The sequence below is a fragment of the Austrofundulus limnaeus genome, unplaced genomic scaffold (assembly GCF_001266775.1).
Source record: "Austrofundulus limnaeus strain Quisiro unplaced genomic scaffold, Austrofundulus_limnaeus-1.0 Scaffold21, whole genome shotgun sequence".
NCBI lineage: Eukaryota > Metazoa > Chordata > Actinopteri > Cyprinodontiformes > Rivulidae > Austrofundulus > Austrofundulus limnaeus.
In genome coordinates, this window is record NW_013952423.1 from 3,267,851 (window position 1) to 3,291,498 (window position 23,648).

At 38.7% G+C, this 23,648-nt stretch overlaps 1 protein-coding gene across 1 annotated transcript in view; it reads right to left on the bottom strand.

The window, feature by feature from the left end:
• sgcd (sarcoglycan, delta (dystrophin-associated glycoprotein)) overlaps window positions 1-23,648 on the bottom strand; it is a 219,560-nt gene that overhangs the window by 179,016 nt on the left and 16,896 nt on the right. Inside the window, exon 2 of the mRNA XM_014004073.1 lies at window positions 2,161-2,246. The gene's annotated coding sequence lies outside the window, so the exon portion shown is untranslated. The remainder of the gene's footprint in view (window positions 1-2,160; window positions 2,247-23,648) is intronic.

Here is a 23,648-nt window from a genome sequence, read left to right on the forward strand (position 1 = left end):
TAGCTGAAGCTACACGCTCTGCACCGCTAGCTGAAGCTACACGCTCTGCACCGCTAGCTGCAGCTACACAATCTGCACCATTAGCTGCAGCTACACAATCTGCACCATTAGCTGCAGCTACACAATCTGCACCATTAGCTGCAGCTACACAATCTTCACCATTAGCTGAAGCTACACGCTCTGCACCGCTAGCTGCAGCTACACAATCTGCACCATTAGCTGCAGCTACACAATCTGCACCATTAGCTGCAGCTACACAATCTGCACCATTAGCTGCAGCTACACAAACAGCACCGTTTACTACAGCTACACAAACAGCACCGTTTACTACAGCTACACAAACAGCACCGTTAGCTGCAGCTACACAGTCTGCACTGTTAGCTGCAGCTACAGCAGCTGTGAGTGTTTCTGCAGTTAAACATAAATCTGTGACAAAATAAAAACAGATAATGTAGGGAAAAAAGTGATTATAAACCGTTTTTYTAATAAAGTTTTGTTCAAACGGCACTCGGTGCTTCACAGGAAAACGCTGCTTGCTCATTTCTTCTCCTATAATCGTGTTAGCAGAGGGGCCCGGCTTTGTTGTGGGGACATTTCCAGCTCTCTCACACGTGAGGAGAAATATGTGCAGAAACATAATTTCTATTCATCAGTGCACTAACACACAGAGCCGTCCCTCCCACCTCGCTGTTMTCAGTCTGTGGATTCAAGCTTTGCACTGAGGCAGCACTTTCTCTGATTTACCATGTCTCCTGGAGTCGAGTAAAGCTCAGAGAGCTTTAGAAGACAAAGACAAAAAGTCATCTTTCYTAGAGACACAAAGACTCAAGACTCAAGTTGGAGGCAGAATTCTGAAAATGCTGGAAAATTCCTTCTTTGACTTTGATGTTTTAGCATCATTGGAGTTTTCTTTTCATATTTCTGAGTCTTTAAGTCTTCACTGATCCTAAACCACATTTTTTGAATAAATAAGAATGTTTGTTGTTCAAGCAGCAGAAAATCCAAAAAGCTCAGAGAAAAAAATGATGTTTGAACCTCTGTCAAAACAAGCAAACAAGGTTTTTCTACTTCCCTCTTTAAAACCGACATATTACACAATAAAGTTTGTATTTTTACGGTGACACTGGTGTCATCATGGATCTTTGGATTTAATCATGAAAGCAGAAGGTCTGGGTTCTAAAGGGTTAAAAATCAAAGTTGAAATTTTTAGATATTATTAAATTTAATTAAGTAAAACTATATTAAACTATTAAAGAAACTTCCTTTCAATTTTCGACAATTAAAAGTTTTTGTTATTACATTTTTTTGGGATTATTACCTAAAGAACTTGTTGTTGATGTGCTTTTTATGAGAACCAAACATTTGTGTATATTAATAATAATAATCTGAACACAGTGACCCATTACTCTTTACATCACAATAGTGTTAAAAGCAGGTCTTGTGGGAGAAAACATGCTTGGCTTCATATCCATTATGGTAATAACAGGGAACACACCACACAGCTGCATTAGTGGATGAAGTCCTGACAGTAATACACACTTTGGCTCTGATTTCTTGTTGTGCATCGACAGTTCGGAGCAGAACACCGCCTTTCAAGTGCGTTAATGGGTGTGACACAAATAATGGAAAGTCAGCTATTAAGGTTGCGAGTCACTGATGAGTAAAATTTCCTTTTTAAAMCAGCTCCTTGCTGCCGTCTTGGTAACACAGAAATATAACCATCGACAACATAATTATTGTTTCTCATGCACACGGTAATGAGATGGTGAATTCATGTTCTTTAGGTTCAGCACACTTTAAATCAGCTCATTTAAATCTGTACAGTTATTTATTTTATTCATTTATTGRCTTTGGTTCTGAGCTTGAGTCAGTTTCTGTTCAGAAGCCATAAATTCAGGCAGGTTTCAAGATTTCAGAGATGTACATCAAAAATATTTTATTTATTTATGCTCTTTACGGCCGTCAGGAAATAAAAATGAGATTCATAGAAGAATAAACTGTACGACCAACAAATCCTTTTAAATAAAAATCTAAATGATGGTAAAGAAAGTGTTGAAAAGCCTCTGAGTTCTTTGGAGTTTGAAGTGGTTTGTGTGTGATGGTAAAACAGGAGTAATTTCATTAAAAAAATKTAAAATAATTTTAAAAGTTCTGCCTTACCTTTGGGCTCTTAGTTCGTCCCAACCAGAGTCATCGCCTCGGTGACGTCATCACCGATGGCTTCGGTGGTCCTCAGAGACGAGCAGCTGTGCAAACAAACAGTGAACAGAAAGGGTTAAAGCTTAAACTGATAATGAAGGTAATAAAAAACAGCTCATCTCTACCAACGATAAAAAACAAACAGCTCATCTTCAGCTACAGTCCAGCTGCTGCTTCGACTTTTTTAAACTTCCTAGATTCATCATGTCTTGGATGACCACGATACCAAAGTTTGAAGAGAACTGTGGTACCAGGGCTTTGGATCTGGACTTAGTTTCTGATGGAGGTCCACTTTAAATTAGAACATCAACGATCACTAAGAGACATCAGATCTGAGCATTAGGATGAACGCAACTATGAGGCACCAAGTGTAATTCTAGTTAAAACTTTTTATTGTTATTATTGTTTTATTGCTCACTGTTATATTTTATTAAGTTTTACTAATTATGTAAATCAAAATCTAAAAGTGAAATTTTAAATGTTGCAGCTAAATTTAAGGAATTTCTTAACGGAATAGCCTTTGCTGCTAGTGCACGGCTTTTGTAGTGATGTCATCATCCTGCGACAAAAGCTAACCTTGCTAATGTTGCTAATGATGTATTTAAATGGCATTTGCAATTTAAATTCATGTGTTCATTTAAAACAAAATGGATGGTGTTCCTCTGACACCAGCTGCAACTGCAAGTTTGATGACTTGTAGGGAAGAGTTAGCAGCGTTAGCAAACATTAGCAACGTTATCAGCATTAGCAACATTATCAGCATTAGCAACGTTATCAGCATTAGCAACATTATCAAATTTATCAACATTAGCAACGTTATCAGCATTAGCAATGTTAGCAGCGTTAGCAACATTAGCAGCCTTAACAACGTTAGGAACATTATTAGCCTTAGCAGCTTTAGCAATGTTAGCATTAGCAGTGTTGATGTTGTCAAAACAAAAGCCACGTTCAAACGACAAAAACTGTGTTCCATTCTGAAATACTTAAATGTAATTATTTAGTCACAACATTTAAGATTTAATTTTTACATTTCGAATTAGTATTTAAAATTTATACATATTTTAATTTAACATTTAGTAAAAAAAATTAGCTAGATGTAAGAACAGTGAGCGAAATAATGAAATGTTGGAATTTAAGTAGAAGGTGAGCTAAATAATGAAAATGTAACTTTTTTTAACATTTTATTTCACACTCAGCGCTCCGTACATAATAGTCTTTAATTCCCTTTTTATCTGGTTTGAACAAAGACCGGTCCAAACATTTGCTTCAGTCGGCTGTTTAAAAGGTTTTCTTGGTTCTGTTTTGGGTGCTTGTGTTTCTGCCAATATCCTCCTCCCTCCGTGGGGGAAAGTCTGGTAACTCTAATATTTTAGGATTATATTCTGTGTTAAACTCTCAGGTTTTGTCACACTGAAGGTAAAAACGTGTATTTTCCTGTCATAATCTTGATATTTTGTGGTGTTCGGAGGAGCAGCACAGTTTGTATTGCCACACATTTGTTTTGTGCGTGTTTGTGTGAGTATTGTCTGCACTCAGGTAATTCTTGCTCTGCAGTGAGGAACCTGCTGGGCCTGAGCGCTGAACCGGCTCAATGGGGGGGATGTAAGCCTGTAATCAGGAGAGGCTGATTTCTGTTTGAGCTGTGAGCTGCAAAAACCTCCATCCTGACTTCCTGTTTGGTATTTCGGGTTAAAAAATGTTCTTTTGTTTCTTTCATAACGAGCAGAAAACTCAGAATAGACTCAACCCGGAGCGTTCCTTTAAAGACCGGTGTCACCTGGTACCTTTTTGCCAGCTTTTAACCAAAAATCATTTATTTGCTGTTTTGGTCTGAAATCATCAAATCTGCTCTTAGTTGTAGAAAAATCTCATTTACTACCACAGAAACCAGCTGTAGATATCCTTCCAGTGAATATTCTCTGATCATACTCATCCAGTGGTTCATGATGTTTTATTGTAGGGCTGAAACAATTCCTCCAATAGTTCGATTACTAAAAATCCTGGAGGCAAATCTGCTTCCAAGCTTCGTAAATAATAAATACTGTTATAATCAGCGCACTTTTGTCCAGCCTGAATGTTATTTTTGTCATGCAACGCTACGTTAGCGCTTCCGCTAATGGCTACGCTGTTGACATGTGTATGCTAAGTGCTAGCTGCGGAAGAAGACAAAGATCCCCAAAGCAAGGCTCTCAGAAAACGACAAATTGTAAAAAGCGTGGGAACATTTAAAACTATACAATAGAGGACAAAGCGCAGTGAATGCACTTTACGTCCTCGATGTAGCACCGGAACAAAAACAGCTGCTGCATGCAGCGAACACGTGCAGAGTTAACAACAGGTATTTGTTCTCTTTGCTAAATACATTTATCTGAATCTGTGATAATCTCTCATGTTACAGATGTACAAGCAAACTGGCTAACCTTACTAATGCTAACTAAACATAGTGGCTACTTGATAAAAACACAGTGTGTCAAATACGRTTCTATCTAAACTTAAATGACATACTTGTGGAGTGAATATTTCAAGTTTAAAAGTATTTAAAAATTATAAAACTTTTATTTTTGCTGCTGTTTATAACTTTAAAACCTGAAGCCCTCATTTATTACCGCTGTCATATTTGTCTAAAGCTAACCAGCCAAGAGTTAGTATTGCAAAAGGAACCCTGCGCCAACCTAATAACAGTCTTAAAATATGAATTTATTTCTATTAACAATAACTCAAAACTCAATGAGCAACACCCAAATTTTTATATTACCCATTTTTACAACATTCCTAACATAAAATATCACATTCAGTTTTCCAATCCATAAAAATGTATTCACAGAATTTAGTTTTAGATTACTAAAATAACCATTAGCTGCAGCCCTGTTTTATTAACGGACCACCTTTAACCTTGGTTGACCCGAGATTGGACCAGAAACAAGACGTAGAAGCAGAAATGAGCGGGCAGCAGTCAGAGGGGAACGTTTCCAACAAAGACCAGGAGAGGACCGGAGGAGGAGCGAGACGTGTCAGAGCGCAGCGGCTTTTTATCCACGCTGCAGGATTTATGGCATCCTGCATACGCCGCGTGGCCCGGGAGCCGCAGGAAGCAACATCATTTCAAGCTCGAGTGGCGCCACGCCGCCGAGCTCGCTGCCAAAACGTGCATGGCTGCAGAATACCAAGCAAATCCCCTGACCTTTCCCTCAACCAACGGCTGTGTTCGGCTGAGCCGCTGTGTCCTCACACACACACACACACACACACACGCACACACACACACACTCGAGTGCGTTGCCTTTTTTATTATATGGAGGAGGTTTTCCTGATTCTGCTCTGTGGAGCTTTTTTCCACTGGAACGTATAAAAATATTTGATGTTGATTCAGAATTTTTATCACTTTGTGCTCCAGCTGATGCTGAAATATTGTTTGCTTCATCAGAATAATGAAAGTAAACAAAATCTATTTGTCTTTATGAGCAATTATAATAAAAAAGATAATTAAATATATTTAAAGAATGACCCAATTAAATTCCCTACATAATATATTTTATTATAATAATATTTTTATTAGTGTGTTAGTTTGTACTGTTGGATAGTTGTCTCCTGAACCAAAGGATACATTTAAATAAGTGACAACTTCTTTTCTAGAGTCAGTTAGGGCTGGACAAAATCAGATTGTATGCAAATAAATAAAAAAATGCCAGCAATTATTTGGCACTTAACGATAATTGCGAGTAGTGACTTAGGTGGCGTGGAGCTAACATTAATGGTAATGTGGAGCTAACACTAATGCTAACGTACAGCTAGCTCTAACGTAATGCACCTTCAGTATGCTAACACTAAAGAACAAGCACTAACACAGAATTAACACTTAAGCAGCTAACAGTAATGCTAAATTAGAGCTAACAATAATGCAAACCCAACACTAATGCCTGTCGTGAGCCTGGTTCTGCTGGAGGTTTCTTCCTGATTAGCAGGGAGTTTTTCCTCTCCACCGTTTGCTCAGAATGGGAGACTGTGATGAAATGATTCAACACAATCTGCTTGTTTCTTCTTTAGATTGTTCTTTTTATGTACAGTGCCCTGAGACAACYTATGTTGTGACTTGGTGCTTTATAAATAAACTTGAACTTAAGGCAGAACTAGCACTCTTGTGGAGCTAATATTAAGGTGGAGATAACACAGACACTACAAACGTGTTTAATCACCTGAAACTGGACTGATGAGCTAAAGGCTAGTCTGAGGGAGACCAAGTTTAAAGTAGACTGCTGCTACCTTATACAACTAAAACCCAGAACTTCTAATCACATCACATGATCAGTATTTTTAGACATCTTTGTCAGGTTTGCATTTTATAGATTTTTATTTTAAATTTTATCAGTTTTAGGACTTCCTGTGCAGCTGGAAGTCACTTCCTGTTTGTGATATATGAACGTAATAAAGCCAAGCTAACAGTGAAGTTGGAAGGACTTGTGTTAATGATCCACAACAAAAGTTTTAAATTGAAGTCATTGTTTTTAGCCCAATTCAAACTAGCGTTTAGCTTGTCGGTTCAATCAGAACCAGTTCTTGTTTTAACGAACTAAAGTTGTTCAAACATATTTACAGCAGGTATTGTTCAGAACCCAACTTCAAAATACCCAATCCATCCTTTTTAAATGTGACACAAATCAGGGGTAAATATTAATTCATGATCAGTAGATATACCACAGGTTCAGAGGATAAATATATATATAAAGTACTTCAACTAATTTACACAAAAACACTCAGTCCTGAATATTAAACCAATGTTGGAAACAAAAGGTAACATTGCTCATTCAACCACTGAAGCCTAAAAACCAGAAAACTGACAGTGAAGCTCACAGTTTGTTGAATAAATGTGACACCATGATGACTCTTTCACTCCCCAGCTGCTGATTCACTCATTCATCTTTTCTTTTATATGAATGAAGGAGCCTGAGCAAAGATCTGTGAAGGAATGGTGTCAGAGTTTTTTTTTATAATTATAAAATATTTACTGGTGCGTATAAACTCCTGAGAGCCTGTAACGTTGAAGACATCAGACCCAACAAAGCAAACATCACAAGGAGCTGCAGTAAAAACAAGCTGAACTTTGTTCTAAGAAGAAAATAAAAAACTGACATGTCAGCTACTTACAGAACAGAGGACAGATTAAAACCAGGCCCAGAGGGACRCGGCTGGGGTTTTTAGGACTGTGTAACACTTCACTTCCTTCCAGACCACTGAGGGGTCACACAGGTAAGACAATCAATGAGCTAACCAACAGCTGTGCTAAATGAGACCGGGTACAGTTGAGAGTGGGCGTGGCAGAACCAAAGAGCAGGATTTACACCAGGGGTCAGATCCAGGGGGTCAAACTTAAGAGCCACATGAGCGTTACAGTTGTGATTAACTTTGTTTTGTGTTTAACTTTAACTAAACAGGAAACATGTCTTTATAAACTCAAGATAAATACACAAAAACTGTCCTAGTTTAACATAAACCTTATTTTTAGATGTCCAGTGAGCTTAAAAGTGTTTGTCAGATTCATCTCTAACCTGAGAATCAGAACTTAAGACCCGTGTTAGCTCAGAGAATCAGGATTTAATCTTTCTAAATGTTTACTGTAACTGTTTATGTCTAGTTGTGTTACACTCTTCTTGCAGAAACAGAACCTGGTGGTGTTTTTTTATAATTACATGCACAGATGGTGACCTGGATGCAGCTCGGGTGCAGGTTGATGAGGAAGCAGGTTTATATTAATTTCTCTTTTTGTTTTTCTTAAAACTTTGTCTTCAGCCTGCAGATGTGTCTCTGCTATGCATGAATCCAACATCTGTGATCATAAATAAATGTTAAGATGTCATATTTAATGTTTGTAATGAYGTTTTGTAAATATTTACTTCAGTTTTAGTACGAGTTTCCAAAAGGCTTTTGCTCTGTTTGGAGCTTTGCTTTTGCCATGCTAGCTGCTAGCAACCTGTTCAAATAACCACAGAGTTGACTTATTAAAAATTATACATTAGATATTAATAACATTTTCTAGTAATTCATATCTATATATGTGACCAATCACATCGAAATGAGTAAATCCAAAAGTGGAATGTGTAGAAACAAMCAGATATAGGGTTTTAATTTAAAAGTGAGCAAAAATAACATTTTGTCAAAATATGATGAATTAATGGCTTTTCAATGTATCATTTCAATGAACTGTCTGAAATATAATCCTAAAGAAAATTTTGAAGCATTTTTTTAGCAGTAGCAACGAAAAACCTGATTTTGAGGATTAAAACGCCTTAAAATTTTGAATTTTTCCCTGTCAGCTAGCAATGTTCTTGTTTCTTTCCAACTGGGAAATCTTAATATACAAATACTATTTATGTTTCCTCTTTATATCAACATCAAAAATTACTCATTAAATTTACATAAAATTAGGATTCAGAACAAACAGTAATGTATTATCATAGCCAACAAGACAAATTAAGTCATATCTCTGAATAAGCTTATGATATTAGAATGATCCAGGTATCAAAATGTAACTTTTAAAGCAGGAATCTGACATTTTAATTAGGCCATTTTGACCAAATTTGACTTAATCCTCATTTTGATACGATGGATCACATATTTTATATAATCCAACTCAGTTTTGGGATCGTAAATTGTTGTTTCTACCTGGTAGGTTTTAGCAGCGTCACCTTCTAGCTTATTATACCAGCAATGTCTTAGCTTACTGCTAACTTACATATTTTAAAATAAAAAAAAAAACAAATGCCAAGTATCAGACAACAGGGATTTGAAATACCAACACCTCTGCAGCAGCATCTTTATTCTGCTCCATTAACATCCAGGACATCCCCTTGTGCCTCAAAGTTTTTTGAAAGTCACGCTCCGAGAGCAAGTTTGGAGATGGCGCAGAAAGTTAAGGTCCCGTAAATAACAGCATTACATCCCTCACTGCCAACAACTGGCTTCCTCGCCCAGGCGTGTGCGAGCCCCTGGGAAACCAGATTGGCAGGACTTCCTGTGTTCAGAGGGGGGTAAACCGGGCGAGCTCAGGGTTCACCGGGAAGGCTTCAACTCTGAGAATCAAGATTAATGCCAGAACCCATGGGTGAGCGAGCCCACAGTGGGGAATCCTCTCACAGCGTTGGCAGGTTGGATTCCAGCTCTCTGAAGACACCCTGTTGTCCTTGAAGCAAATGTTTCTAACCAGCTTTCTCCAAAAAAGTGATGAACCAACTAATGGAGACTAACAACCCTCAATTTTACCGCTATTTTTCATTTCCTTTGTCCCAGCCTTTCCATTAACCCTGACACATTTGACTTTTCTTGCCATCATCAGGTCCCTTTTTTTTTGCTTGGAACTGAACATGGGTGTCTGGTAAACTGATGGGCTGCCATAAGTGGATTTACTGACAAAAATTAAAGCAAGGACAGAGGTACGCTGATGGAAAAACAGATTAAGTGGTTGTACAGAAAAAAAGAGGGAAGCAGAAGAGGCAGCCGAGGCAATTTGGAGCGAGGGAATTAAGAAAAACGACAAGGGATTGCTGTTCTACCAGCAAATAAAAAGAAATCTCCTCTCTGTGCTCATTTTCATGCTGCAGTCGAAGCGCTCCCCACCCATCGACTCTAAATCTTAATGCAAAATAGAAATGATGGAGTTTAAAAATACAGTGAAGAGCAGCTACGTGGCACTGGAGTGCTGAATATATTGAGGTATTTCATCTCGGAGTCTGCTCGTGGAAATTGAAACGGTGGAAATTTCTAATAAGTTCTGTCTTGCTTTGAGGAGTCTTTTCAGGTACGAAGTGAAATAAGAGCGACGAGAGGGAGAGATGGCAACTAAACTGAAAAAATAACCAACACGTGGACGCAGAGGACGGCTGAAAAAACAAAAATTAAGACYTTTGTAGGAGCGAGGACGGAGACACAAAGAAAAAAGTTTCCCTCGGATGAAGCCTGGAGAGACACGGCAGAAGTTTGTAAAAGTGGAGCGTTTTCTTGAAAGTAAGTGGAGCAGAGATGACATTAACTTCCAATTTCTATGCGTGCTTCATGGATCACTCCAGGTCAGTAATGAAATGAGATTAGTTTCAGCAAAAATCTAACAACTGCACCGAGATCGTGTGGCCTGTTTTATTGATGCTCGTTACAATTTCTTACTTTGACATTTGAAAACAGGTGAGCCATCTTCAACAGAAGACCTTAAACATCAAACAGACAACGGTCAGGGCAAAATCTAACTCTGGTGTAAGAKATTCATTTAAAATCAAACAAAAAAAATTCGCTCCAAAACTGGTCTGGTTCTGTTTTGTGTCCAGAGACAAATTTAAAGATATTCTGTAAAGATATTAGGCCTCACCATATCAAATAAGTGATTTTTACACAGCGGCTGGTTGTCTGAACTAAACAGATTTGTCCCATTAGAAGTGACAACACAATCAGGCCTTCTGATTGGCTGAGGCTGTTACTGGGCAGAGAAGCCTCAGTGACAGAACAACAAGGGACTTTATGGAACCCAACATGGCTCCCACATTACTCAGCAGTTTTAAGACATACAAAGCTGAAATTTGGTTTGGTGGTAGCTGAACACTAACTCAACCCATCCTGAATGCTAAACAGAAGTTCAAACTAACCACTAATGCTAAAGGCTCTAATCCAGACATTTAAAGACTGTATTAGCCATGAACAAGCTTTAACAAATTCTGAAGGCTAAATAAAAAAATCAAGATGGCTGCCAAAGCTAATTTGAAACTGCAGTAACTCAGCCATTTTAAGACATTTTGGGCTAAAATTTTGTTGTGGTGTTAGCTAAGAACGGTTTCCAACATACTGAAGCCAAATGAAAAATCCAAGATGGCCACCATAAATAAAATGCAAAATTGACCGCAACTCAGCTGTTTTTAGACAAATTTGGCTCAAGTTTAGGATGGTAGTAGATCATGGTGATCTCCAACTAAGAATAAATCCAGCTCTTAATTTAAATAGACCATTTTGTAGTTACAAATACGCATGCTCATAGCGAAGCCTACATTTATCTGCTCAACAGGATCACCCTAAATGCTAGATATTCATGAAAAATCACATCTACAACCCTAAAGGAAAGTTTAACTCAAATCAGTTTAGAGCAAAAACATTGGGTCTGTATAAAGGCGTGAATTTAAGTGATGAATTTGTGCAATTACATTGGTGTTTCCATCGTGTTTTTTCCTGATAAACGTTAGATCGGCCCACTTCACACATCCACATTTGTGTTAATTTCTAACTACAAAATGGTCTGTTGGACTTGGTAAGCCTTTTCATAGTTTCTCCAGGAACTATTCTAGTTCATCAATGCATTGTAATATTTATTTTCTCCAGTTAAATTTAAATTCAGCTTATTTACAGATATTGAGCTAAAATTTGGTGTGGTAGTAGCTGAGAGTCATCCTCAAAACATACTTGGAGCACTAATTGGTCATGCAAAGTATTTCTTAAAACTTATGATGATAAACATTCCCTCAAGGAATGATACCTTCGTTAGTTAAGCTTGAAGATTGCTGCCTCTGCAGTACTTATACTACTACTTGTAGTACGATGATATTTTTATTTTATTCCGTACTGTTCTGTGGTTTTAAGTTGTCTTCAGGTTCAAAGTTATGAATTTTTATCCAACATAAACTCCTCTAAGATAAGTTCACAGTTTTGCTAACATACAGTTGTGGTCAAAAGTTGACATACACTTGTAAAAAAAACAATGTTATGGCTGTCTTGAGTTTTCAATAAGTTCTACAACTCTTATTTTTCTGTGATAGAGTGATCGGAACACATACATGTTTGTCACAAAAAACAGTCATAAAATTTGGTTCTTTCATAAATTTATTATGGGTCTGCTGAAAATGTCACCAAATCTGCTGGGTCAAAAATATACATACAGCAACATTAGTATTTGGTTACATGTCCCTTGGCCATTTTCACGGCAACTAGGCGCTTTTGGTAGCCATCCACAAGCTCCTGGCAAGCTTCAGGTCGAATGTTTGACCACTCTTCTTGACAGAATTGGTGCAGTTCAGCTAAATGTGATGGTTTTCTTGCATGAACCTGTTTCTTTAGCACTGTCCACATGTTCTCAATGGGGTTTAAGTCAGGACTTTGGGAAGGCCATTCTAAAACCTTAATTCTAGCCTGGTTTAGCCATTCCTTTACCACTTTTGATGTGTGTTTTGGGTCATTGTCTTGTTGGAACACCCAACTGCGCCCAAGACCCAACCTTCGGGCTGATGGTTTTAAGTTTTCCTGCAGAATTTGGAGGTAATCCTCCTTCTTCATTATCCCATTTACTTTCTGCAAAGAACCAGTTCCACTGGCAGCAAAACATCCCCAGAGCATAATACTACCACCACCATGCTTGACAGTAGGCATGGTGTTCCTGGGATTAAAGGCCTCACCTTTTCTCCTCCAAACATATTGCTGGGTGTTGTGGCCAAACAGCTCAATTTTTGTTTCGTCTGACCAGAGAACTTTCCTCCAGAAGGTTTTATCTTTGTCCATGTGATCAGCAGCAAACTTCAGCCGAGTCTTAAGGTGCCTTTTCTGGAGCAAGGGCTTCTTTCTTGCACGGCAGCCTCTCAGTCCATGGCGATGTAAAACACGCTTGACTGTGGAGACTGACACCTGTGTTCCATCAGCTTCCAAATCCTTGCAGACCTGCTTCTTGGTGATTCTTGGTTGACTCTTGACCATCCTGACCAATCTCCTCTCGGCAGCATGTGATAGCTTGCGTTTTCTTCCTGATCGTGGCAGTGACACAACTGTTCCATGCACTTTATACTTGCGTATAATTGTCTGCACAGTTGCTCTTGGGACCTGTAGCTGCTTTGAAATGGCTCCAAGTGACTTCCCTGACTTGTTCAAGTCAATAATTTGCTTTTTCAGATCTACACTGAGTTCCTTTGACTTTCCCATTGTAGCTTTTGTAGCTGACTCTAATCACTGGGTCAAATGAGCCCTATTTAAATGGGCTCATGAGAAGTCAACAGCTGTAGTCAATCAGAATCACTTACAAGAAGTGAAGAGGCCATGACATGAAGCTAATTTGATTGACACAACTCGCTACATCACCAAAATTGACAAATTTTGTTGCTGTATGTATATTTTTGACCCAGCAGATTTGGTGACATTTTCAGCAGACCCATAATAAATTTATGAAAGAACCAAATTTTATGACTGTTTTTTGTGACAAACGTATGTGTTCCGATCACTCTATCACAGAAAAATAAGAGTTGTAGAACTTATTGAAAACTCAAGACAGCCATAACATTATGTTTTTTTACAAGTGTATGTAAACTTTTGACCACAACTGTAGTTTTATAAAACATGAACAATTCTGAGGGAATCTCACAGGATTTCTTGTGAATTTATATAAATATATAGGCCATGGCTGCAAGCCATGAGTAGTTTCAAATACTGTTAAATGTAAATATATGTGTAGTATAATTATTTCAAATTAAAAATATAAAGCTGCTGAGTCCTCGGGGCTGTTCTTTGTCTTAGATTTAAAGTAGAAAAGGTTGAAACTAATCGTGGTGAGCTGCAGGATAACCTCCCACAGCCAGACATCGACACTCAGGTTTCTACACTTGAAAAATCAGCAGTGTAAGCGTGTGGATTTGTCAGGGTCCCGCGTGCTGGTTTGACATGATTCCAAGGAACCGGTGGGTCCTGCAGGATGGCAAGACATCCCAAAGAGCCAGGTGCAATAATCCACTTTGACTGAGCTCATTGTGGAGAAGCATGAAAGCTCCTTTTCAACATGTCACCAAGGCAAAGCTGCTTTTGCTTCCATTTTTACTCCAACAGAACGAGACTCTGTAAAACCCACACAGAGCGAAGCAGGAAGGATTCTGATCTGAACCTAAACCATAAGACTATCTTTTCTCTGTCCAGATGATGCCTGGGTACCTGCCTGTAATCTGTTTCTGTTGTAGCTCAGTCATCTGGAGGCTCCTTAGTCTTTAACAACTCCTCACAACTTTCTTTGTTCCTCAGATTCCATCGTTTGGTCTTCACCACAGCAGTCATCCTCTACCTAAAAACTGGCACTGATTTTTTTTCTACCTCAGAGACATATGGATATAGTTCAGTCCATCCTGGTTCCTTTCCTTGACATCAAATTCCCTCTTCTCCATTTTCTGTCAGTTTTTTCTCATCCATTTTTTACCCGCTCTTCTGTTTATAACCGTAAAATCGTCTCCAAATGTCTTTTTTACACAACTATAGATTTTCTGAAGATTAAAAAAAATAAATCTTAAAGCTGTTAAATCAGAAAAATAACCTAGACTCAGATTCCATGTAATTCAATGGGATTTTAGCCATTTTTTCACTTTTCAGTCTCACTGCAACTCTTCTCAGGTCTACAGGGCCTCTCGATCCTGGAATCTCCACCATTGGGTCCATCCATCACAGACCAKCCCCATCGTCCCTCACCAACATTTCCACGTTTTGATCATAAATGAAATGTAAAGTCAGCAGGAATAAGAAGAGTTTGCAAATATTTTTTGTAAAGTTTAGACAATAAATTTATATTTCTTTTGTAAAATCACCAAAAATAATCAAGTCAATACTGTGTTTCTTCCCATTTAAATGTAACTTTGGAATGAGCAGAAGGACTCAAAGTAAGAAGGTTGCTGGTCCTAAACTGTGGGAAGAATCAGAACCCAACAGGAATCAGATATTAGAACATCTCTGCTAACACGGATCAAGATTAATGTCTCGGTAACAGATGCTGAAATGTGCTCCTGGTTGTTTACAAACTGCCCCCCTTCACTCGTCTCATAACTCGGAGAGAACAATTCATCACAACCCAACGTGTTGAGGCTTTCAGCGAGAAAACAAACAGGAAAAATACCAGAAAAAGGCCAAACGTTTGTCGAGCGCCATGTAATCAATTTAAAGGAGATTGCATTGTCACCATTTGTATTAGACTCAAATATGGTCACAACTATTAATATTAATATCTATCAGATACTAAATACACACACACACACACAGTTCTGAACAAAAGATTAAATTATTCATCGCATCTGAAAACAAATACAGGAGAAAAGCTCCATTTCTCAGGAAATAAACAGATGAAAACGTGGCTCTGCTGCTGATTTATGAGTTTTTACAAAACAAATGTGATTCTAAACAACCGTTAGGGACAACCAGATCAACTCGGTTCTGTTGCAATACTTTTCACTCCCTCCCCTTGTTGCATTAAAACCTGAAATCAAAATTTTAATTTGATTCTAAATAATAAATTTACACAAAAGACTTCAGATTATGGAAGTTAAATGAGGAAAATAGTGTCATTATTTTATTTGGTGCAATTTAAAGTCTTTTTTACAAACTTTAAACTTTGACATGAGTGTTTTTGTCCATTTTCACCCATTATGTGTCAAACTGCTATAAAATTGACTGCTTCTTTCACATACCCAAATCCCCATTGATTAACACTAAACTTTTAGAATTTTATTATAGTTATTAAATTTCCAACATAAATTGAACCAAACAAAACCAAAAAAAGAGGAAAAACAGAAGCAACTATTAAAATTTTAGCACAGTTTATGAATTTTTATCCATATTTTTGGTTTCTTCCTGTCTGCATGTCTTAAGAGTGCTGTCAAGCAGAGAGACAGGTGTGTGAATATGATGGCAACACAAACACAAATGTAGGACGACTTCCAGTCCTCAAATGACCTCAGAGTTCAAAATTAAAGGATTAACTCAGTAAATTTACTTTTTCGTGGCACCATTGACACCCATTAATCTCCATAAAATGTCAAACAAAGTCAAGTGAGTTCATTTCCAGATCAAACTGAAGTTGTTTATGGGTTAAATCTGTTTTCATTAGTGTCTCAGAGTCACCTTGACTGAAGGATCTTTACAGTTTTTATCTTCGGTTCAAATTCGTTAAAATTAAATGGCTGAATAAAAATAAAAATAATAAACATTAAATCCTCAAAGGTGTTTTCAGATTTTGTACAATTAAAAGAAAACAGAAGAAAAATGCAACAAAAACCAACTGACCTGCAGAGAAACACTGACATGAGCTGAAATCCAAATTAATTTAAAAGGGGAATTTTCTGACAAAATACATTTTTTATCATCCCAGCTGACAAAAAAAAAAGAATCTGAACAAAGAAAATCTCTGAATGAGCAAACGTCTTTCAGGACGAGAGCTTAAAGACGACTGGCCTCAATAAAAACATCCTTTTACCTCTTTTATCTAATAAAACACAGATTCCTGTCAGTTTAACTCAAACTGGGCATTTGTGGAATATTTACATGAATTCTCTCCAAGAGTCAGAAAGAGAGTACGCTCCAACAATACCAACTTTTTTTTATGGGTTTAAAGTAAAAAAAATTGTTTGTATCAAACCACGACAGCAGTTTTCTCTCCTCAGGTTTTCATTTTTGTGAACCTGACACTGAAAGTCACATCCAGATTCAAGAACAGTCGGGTCGTATCGGACAAACAGATTCCCTCAATGTTTGAAACAATGCAAACAAATCCCCAAGCGGTGATCCAAATCAGACTGTGACTTTGTCAAAAAATAAATAAATAAATAAATAAAATTAAAATGTTTTAAAATATGCAGAAATGTTAAAACATTTTTCCTTCAGCAGAACCACTCTACAGGTTATCGGATAAATCAAAACTATCATTCAATGAAGCTCCTGCCTGAAACATCCAAGCACTGTTATAAGACGGACCTAAATGCAGACTAAAAACTAAGCCTCAGCCAAACTGCCACTATGTGAAGAGGTAAGGGACAAAAACCTAATTAAAACTCCTAACGCAGATGCCTTTAAGAGACCATCTAAACATTTCAGGACATTTTCTGTCTGATTTTCCATCATTTTGTCGACGTTTCTCAACGGCAGAAGAAAACCCCTTCGACATGTTTCCTCTTGAATTACTGATGAGAACAACACGTTGATTAGTCTATAATCTTGACTTTAAATGATAAATCCTTTACGCTGATGAAAATCAAGGGGGTTGAAACTTCCCTTTAGGAGTGATGTTTCAGAAAAGCCTAATTTCTGAGTGAGATCACCTAAAAACATGACGGACTGATTACATCCTTGCCGGAGAGCCCTTGAGGTGGATGATTGAGGACGRGTCTCGGGTCTCAGAAGTGATCTGTTTTGAAACTTCAAGTGCGTCCCTCCTTCATCCCTCAGCTCCGTTTCAATACAGACGTTCATCTTTTTGCTAATGCGTCAATAAAACTGCCCGTATATCATGGACAGTCCAGTAAATTTTGATTAAAGAGCTCCAACACTGGTCTGAAAGGAAAGCTCCGTGTTGTAAACTTGTTATACCGCCCTCAGGATGAAATATAAAACACCTTCCATTAAAACTGCATATTTCTGTCCACAAACTGAAGAGCTCCGAGGACAATATTCGCTCCCAAAGACCCAGATAAAGCTGGGCTTTGGTCATTTATCTAAAATGCTAATATTTTCTCAGAAAAGAAAAAGAGCCAGAATAATTTAATACAATTTAATTCTGTTACATCCCAGACTCGTGATAAGGAGGATTTATCTGCTGTCGCCCTTCTGAATTCTAAGTAGAGCCATTTTTTTTATTATCTGAGGCTGTTCAGTTGAATTAAACTGGACTTTAAAGTTTGGTGTTGAAGAGAAATGTCAGTTTTCCAAACAATGCATCAGAACAAACTCGTTAAAAGGTGGCAAAGCCATAAATTCAGAGCAGCTGGTTTAATTCTGTCTCTGTCATGTTTCCTCCTGCAGATTTGTAAAAACAAATGTTTTTTTTTAATCAGACAATCATTATTTCAACTCGTTTGTGAAGTAGTGGTAAAAAATAAATAAAGCCCAGTTCTGGTTAAATCTGACTTCACATGAAAACATTTGAGTTTGGTCAAATAATGTTCAGAGTACGGTTTATTTTGTCATCTTTGTGCAGCCAAACGATGATCTGAAGACAAACGTCACCATCCATGTTCGAGGAGGTTCTTCTGATCAGAGTTAAAGCTGCRGGTCCAAAATCCGCTTTGTTCTGTTCTGTTTTTCCATTCATATTTCTAAATGGACATAAATATCTGGGACCTGTGGCGCCGCTCTGCTTTGAAGGCCGTTTTCAAAGTCCACAAAGAGCTTAATGATGTTGGATCAGACAGGAGGCCTTCCTGCCAAGTCCAGATTTACCCGGTCCAACTGGACATCCTGCTCTGACATGATCCCAAATGATAAGATATAATTAAATAAAGCCAAAAAGCTCGGCTGAGGAGCAGAAGCCCCCTCCCCGTCCGAACCCACATGGCACCCTGAGCGCTGCAGTAATGGCTTCGTTAACGGCCCGCTCTTCTGCTACATAATGACCCGTGAAGAAACCCGTTCTACAAGCCAAAAGCTGAATCCATCCGCCTGTTTTTGGAACACTCCTGGTTCTGACACTGACGGAGTGGGACAGGTGGTCGAGGCCAGGGAGGACGCCGATGCTGATTGATAAACAGTCGCTGGTCTCCGCGGTGGCTGCGGCCTGGGGGCATCTGGAGCGCCGTCACTGAAAGCTGCCGAAGGGTCGTCGGACATCTTCCAGGTCAGGAGGGGAGCGACGGAGATGAAAGTTAATCTGCTGTTCTGTTGTTCTGCAGGAGGCCCGGTCCGTTTACCTGCTGCAGCTCATAGAGATGCTGCAGATCAGATGACGTTCATGTCGGAGTTTTAGGCTTTCTGACTCATCACGTATTGAGAAATAACAGCAGCAGTTACTATTACCATCACTAGCTCCATATCTATAAATGATCCTCGTTTTTTCTGAGGTCAGGTGGCTGCAGCAGCCATCTTGAACTAAGCTCTAAATGTTAATCAGTGGTCATTTAAGTTTTTAGTAATTCAAGTCATATAACACCAACACCACTGTGAATATATCTAACATTATATAAAACATTTCCAACACTAGGTATCCCTTGCTTTTGAATCCAGCAAAAATGCATCTAATAATCTGCATATAAATTCTCCTCTTAATCTTTGTTTTTGTATTTCAGACATTTTCAGACCTCCTCTCTGCTGCCTGAACAACACAAACAGAATCCATTTACATTATTATACATTGAAACTGCATGATTCGGTAAAACAAGCTAATTTATCATCAGGAGCAACACTAAACTACTAATATGAATAAAAAAACAAGAGTTTGGAGCTCTGTACAGCTTTAAAGTAACGTTTTACTGGTAGAGTTTCATATTTTATGTAATAAATATAAATAAATGTTTCAGTGCAAGTTAGTCATGTTTTGAATAAAAGTGTAGATTTGTTCGTTGAGGTCTGCCACAGCAATAAGAGGACTCAATGCTGGTTTTCAGGGTTTATATCCTGGAGGTGGTCTGAAAGGTTGTAGTTTGTAAAAACCCAGGGCTGACAGGGATTAGAAAAGCTGCAGAGTTTTGCACTTTTGGAACATTTTGATGATGTGGGGCTGTCATGGTGGACACATCTCTTCAGTGTCGCATGGAGGAATGGGACAGCCTGGGTGGACCAGAGAGTGTGCCACAACTAAGGAGCTTGGTGATATGATATATATCATGACAAAGGGCTCACAATATGATATATCACGATATATTAAGAAAGATGATATTGCCAATAATTAAAAAACCTACATAAAGAGCAAACCATTCAGTTTATTTTATGCAGTCATAAAAATAAACAAAAATCAACAGTGATATGAAGATGACGTCTGCTGGGGCTCCATACTGTGTTCTCTTGGTTGCATGAGTTGCAACAGTTCAGTGTATCAATAGTTTCATACACCTCTAGTTCCAACTATCATGGGATTGTGTTTATTTACTCCAGGGTGCTCCAGCCCATTGTAGAGCCTCAGATTCAGAACAATCGGGGTGGCTTTGGTCCTGGTCAGGGAACAGTAGACCAGATCTTCGCTCGAGTTTTGCTAAGGGAGTCATGGGAGTTTAGTAGCTGAGAATCATTTACTCTGAGCTTAAATATATCTCACAAGATCATTTAAACAACTCCAATCACCTCCCTTCTCACTGCATGATCTCAGTCAAAAACTGGTATGAAAGGCAGCGGGAAATATGCATTCCTGCTGGGCCTTTCATGATTTCTCAGTGACTATCACARGCCGATTCACAAAGTAAGAGTTTCTTTCTTTGACCAACAGTGATGACTTTAAGTCCTTTTAGTTTGTATTTATCAGAGGAATTTAAAAGGTGATTGTAGCTGCAGGAGAACGTTTACAGGAACAAATTAAGAGGAGCGAGAGATCTGAACCCGTGAAGCTTCCTGAAGAGCAGCTCTAAACGAATGCTAATGTTACGGATCAGTTTGATGTGTTAATGAGCAAATATTTGCAGCTTCGTTTCGAGCGAAGGAATGGGTTTGAGTCTAGTGCATTAGAGACCAAACATTGCAGCTTGCTGAATCAGCAGGATCCCGGACCGTATCAGGTTCCTCTCAGACCGACTACGACCCGTCTGTTCATCTTCTGCCAATGTCTAATTAAACCCAGCCCCTCTGATTTATGATAAACTACAGACAGGAGGACGGAGGAGCACAGAGGACGGATGAATGCTCAGAGTGAGAGTTTTCTGTCACGGCCGAGGAGAGCCGGTCCTTTAGACCATCACGGAGGGGGGGCCGGGAGGACGTGTCAGCACCCACTAATGTCAGCTTGCGAGGCTTCTGCCAAGTGTGAGCTTGACCTCGTCTAAAGGGAATCTTGTAGGGTCATTAGCTGGAATAATTGATTATTTATAGTCAGATCAGAGATGCCCTTGATAGCCGGAGGCGGTGGGGACGATTGCTCAGCTGGCTAGTGGCAGTAGATAAATCAAACTGGATTTTTTCCTTTTTTCCAATCAGTAAAGAAGCGCAGAGCTGAATGGAGAAGCAGGAGGTGGCGTTAATAATGCAAACAGACGAGGAGAGATGGGAAACACTCACCACTGGTGATCAGAAACACAAACTCGTCCAAATAATGAAACTAAATGTTTTCAAAAAGGATTGTTTGAACTCTGGACTGAGGGCAAATAAAGCTCCAATTGGTCCTGGTGCAACTAACAACCAAACGTTTTCCTGTGACATCTCTGCAACTGAGTAACGAGATGTTTTTATTATTATAACAGCAAAAAAATCTACAAAAAGGAGGCTCTAACTTGAGCTGTATGAATAAAATTAGTATTTTTTTCTTTAAACTTTAAGGTCTGATGTCTAAACCACTTGATCTGAGCTCTTTGGGTTAAGGTCCTTAGACCTCAATCCAAAAGTCTTTAGACCTCAATCCTTGATCAGATGTCTTGGTTCAAGGTCTTTGGTCTGAGGTCCTTGGTTGGAGATCCATAGTCTGAGGTCTTTAGTCCATGATTTGAAGGATGGAGTCTTAGGTTTGAGATCTAGTCTTTGGTCTTAAGTCTAAAGTCTCTAGTTTGAGGTCTAAAGCAGGGATTCTCGAGTCATTTGGGTCTGGGTATCCGTTACAAGGGCAAAATAAATTCCAGGGACCTCCTCATAAACCCCATGCTGTTTTGAAAAATAATTTATTCTCATTTCAACCTCTAAATGCCATGGGAATATATATTTTTATTAAGTTTATTATTTTTATTAGTTCATTGTTCTCCACGCATTTCTAAAAATAAAMAACAAAATGACAATTTTGTGAATTTTTTTTAAGACCCCCCAAGATACATCTCGCAGACCCCTGGGGGTCCTGGGACCCCAATTGAGAACCTCTGGTCTAAAGTCTTTAGTTTGAGGTTTAAAATCTTTAGTCTGATGTCTGAATCTTTAGTCTTTGATCTTTGGTCTGAGGTCTTTAGACTGTGGTTTAAAGTCTTTTGTTTGAGGTTTGAAGTCTTTAGTCTTTGGTCTTTGGTCTTTAGTCTTAGGTTTGAATATTTAGTCTTTAGTCTGAGGTCTTTACTCTGAGGTTTAAATCTTTAGTCTTTGGTCTGAGGTCTAAAGTTTGTTTTATATTTTTATTTTTTGCATCTTTACTCTAAACTGATTCTAGATCTTTTGTCGTTGTAATGTTTATATCCGCCTGTAGGTGTCACTATATCTCACTCTGGACCTTCAATGTGCATTCAGTTAAGGTTTAGACTGGAATTTTGCAAAAATCAGAGACTTTTGTAGTTTTTCTTTTTTAAATTGTACTTGAACATTCCAGCTTCTCTTCCTTTAATCCATAGATATGTTATTATTTCCACTCAGTTCATCAGTCGTACTGACCTCTCTCAAAAGAAAAACAGCCACAATTATTCTAAATGGTTTCTAAATTATCTCTGGAGCACCAGACCGTCATCCTTTCAGTGAGGAGCAGCGAGAACCAGAGAGGACAAGGTGGACAGGAGGTCCCGCTCCATCTCCGGCCTCAGCTTGATTTTAAACGACACCATTAAAGCAGTTTGTAATTCTCATTTTATTCGGGCTGCACGTTCGCCCAAATGATGACTTCCTGGAGAGAGAGCAGACCGGACACTTGCAGCTGGTGAAGACAGCCGGCGGGGGAGCAGAGGATTAATGCAGATAGACAGAGAGAGCCTTCGTGAGGGGGTGAGGGGGGTGCAGTCTGTTCCAGCCCATCATAGGTTAAGACCCTGCTAACAGCAGGATGTAGTTTATTTCAGACACAATGCATAAAATATCAGCAGCTTTCCACTACAGGGCTGAGCCAGAGATGATCGGGCCAGAGACAAAGTCAGTTTCAAATAATGTCAGTAAGACCGAGTCAATAACATGGTCTGAGGTGGTCTAAAGTGATCTGAGGCAGTCTGACGTGATCTGAGGCAGTCCGAGGTGGTCTGAGGCGATCTGAAGTTATCTGAGGTGGTCTAAGGAGATCTGAGGTGGTCTGAGGCAGTCTGAGGTGGTCTGAAGTGATCTGAGGTCGTCTGAGAGGATCAAAGACGGTCTGAGATCTGAGGTGGTCTGAGGTAGTCTGAGGTAGTCTGAGGTGGTCTGAGGCCGTCTGAGGCGGTCTGAGGAGATCTGAGGTGGTCTGAGGCAGTCTGAAGTGATCTGAAGTGGTCAAAGAGAGGATCAAAGGTGGTCTGAGGAGATCTGAGGTGGTCTGAGGCAGTCTGAGGCAGTCTAAGGTGGTCTGAGAGGATCAAAGGCAGTCTGGGGAGATCTGAGGTGGTCTTTACTTTTTGGGTTTGAGCTATCATTTAGCTTTTTTAGATTTTTAATGTTTTGGGCCTTTTAGCTTTAATAAGAGTTTCAGATTCTTTAAAAGACTTAAGCAATGTCATTTTATTTGTCAGTTCTAGTAAAAGCTGTGGAATTTAACTTTAGGGTAAACATGAACACTGGATTAAACTTTTCAAAATGTATTGATAAGATGTCATTACATTAACATTTTGCTGCAGATAAATATGACAAGTGAAACACCAACATTTGGTTTTAATCGATGTTTTAACTCAGTCAGAATGGATTTGTTCTCAACAACAATC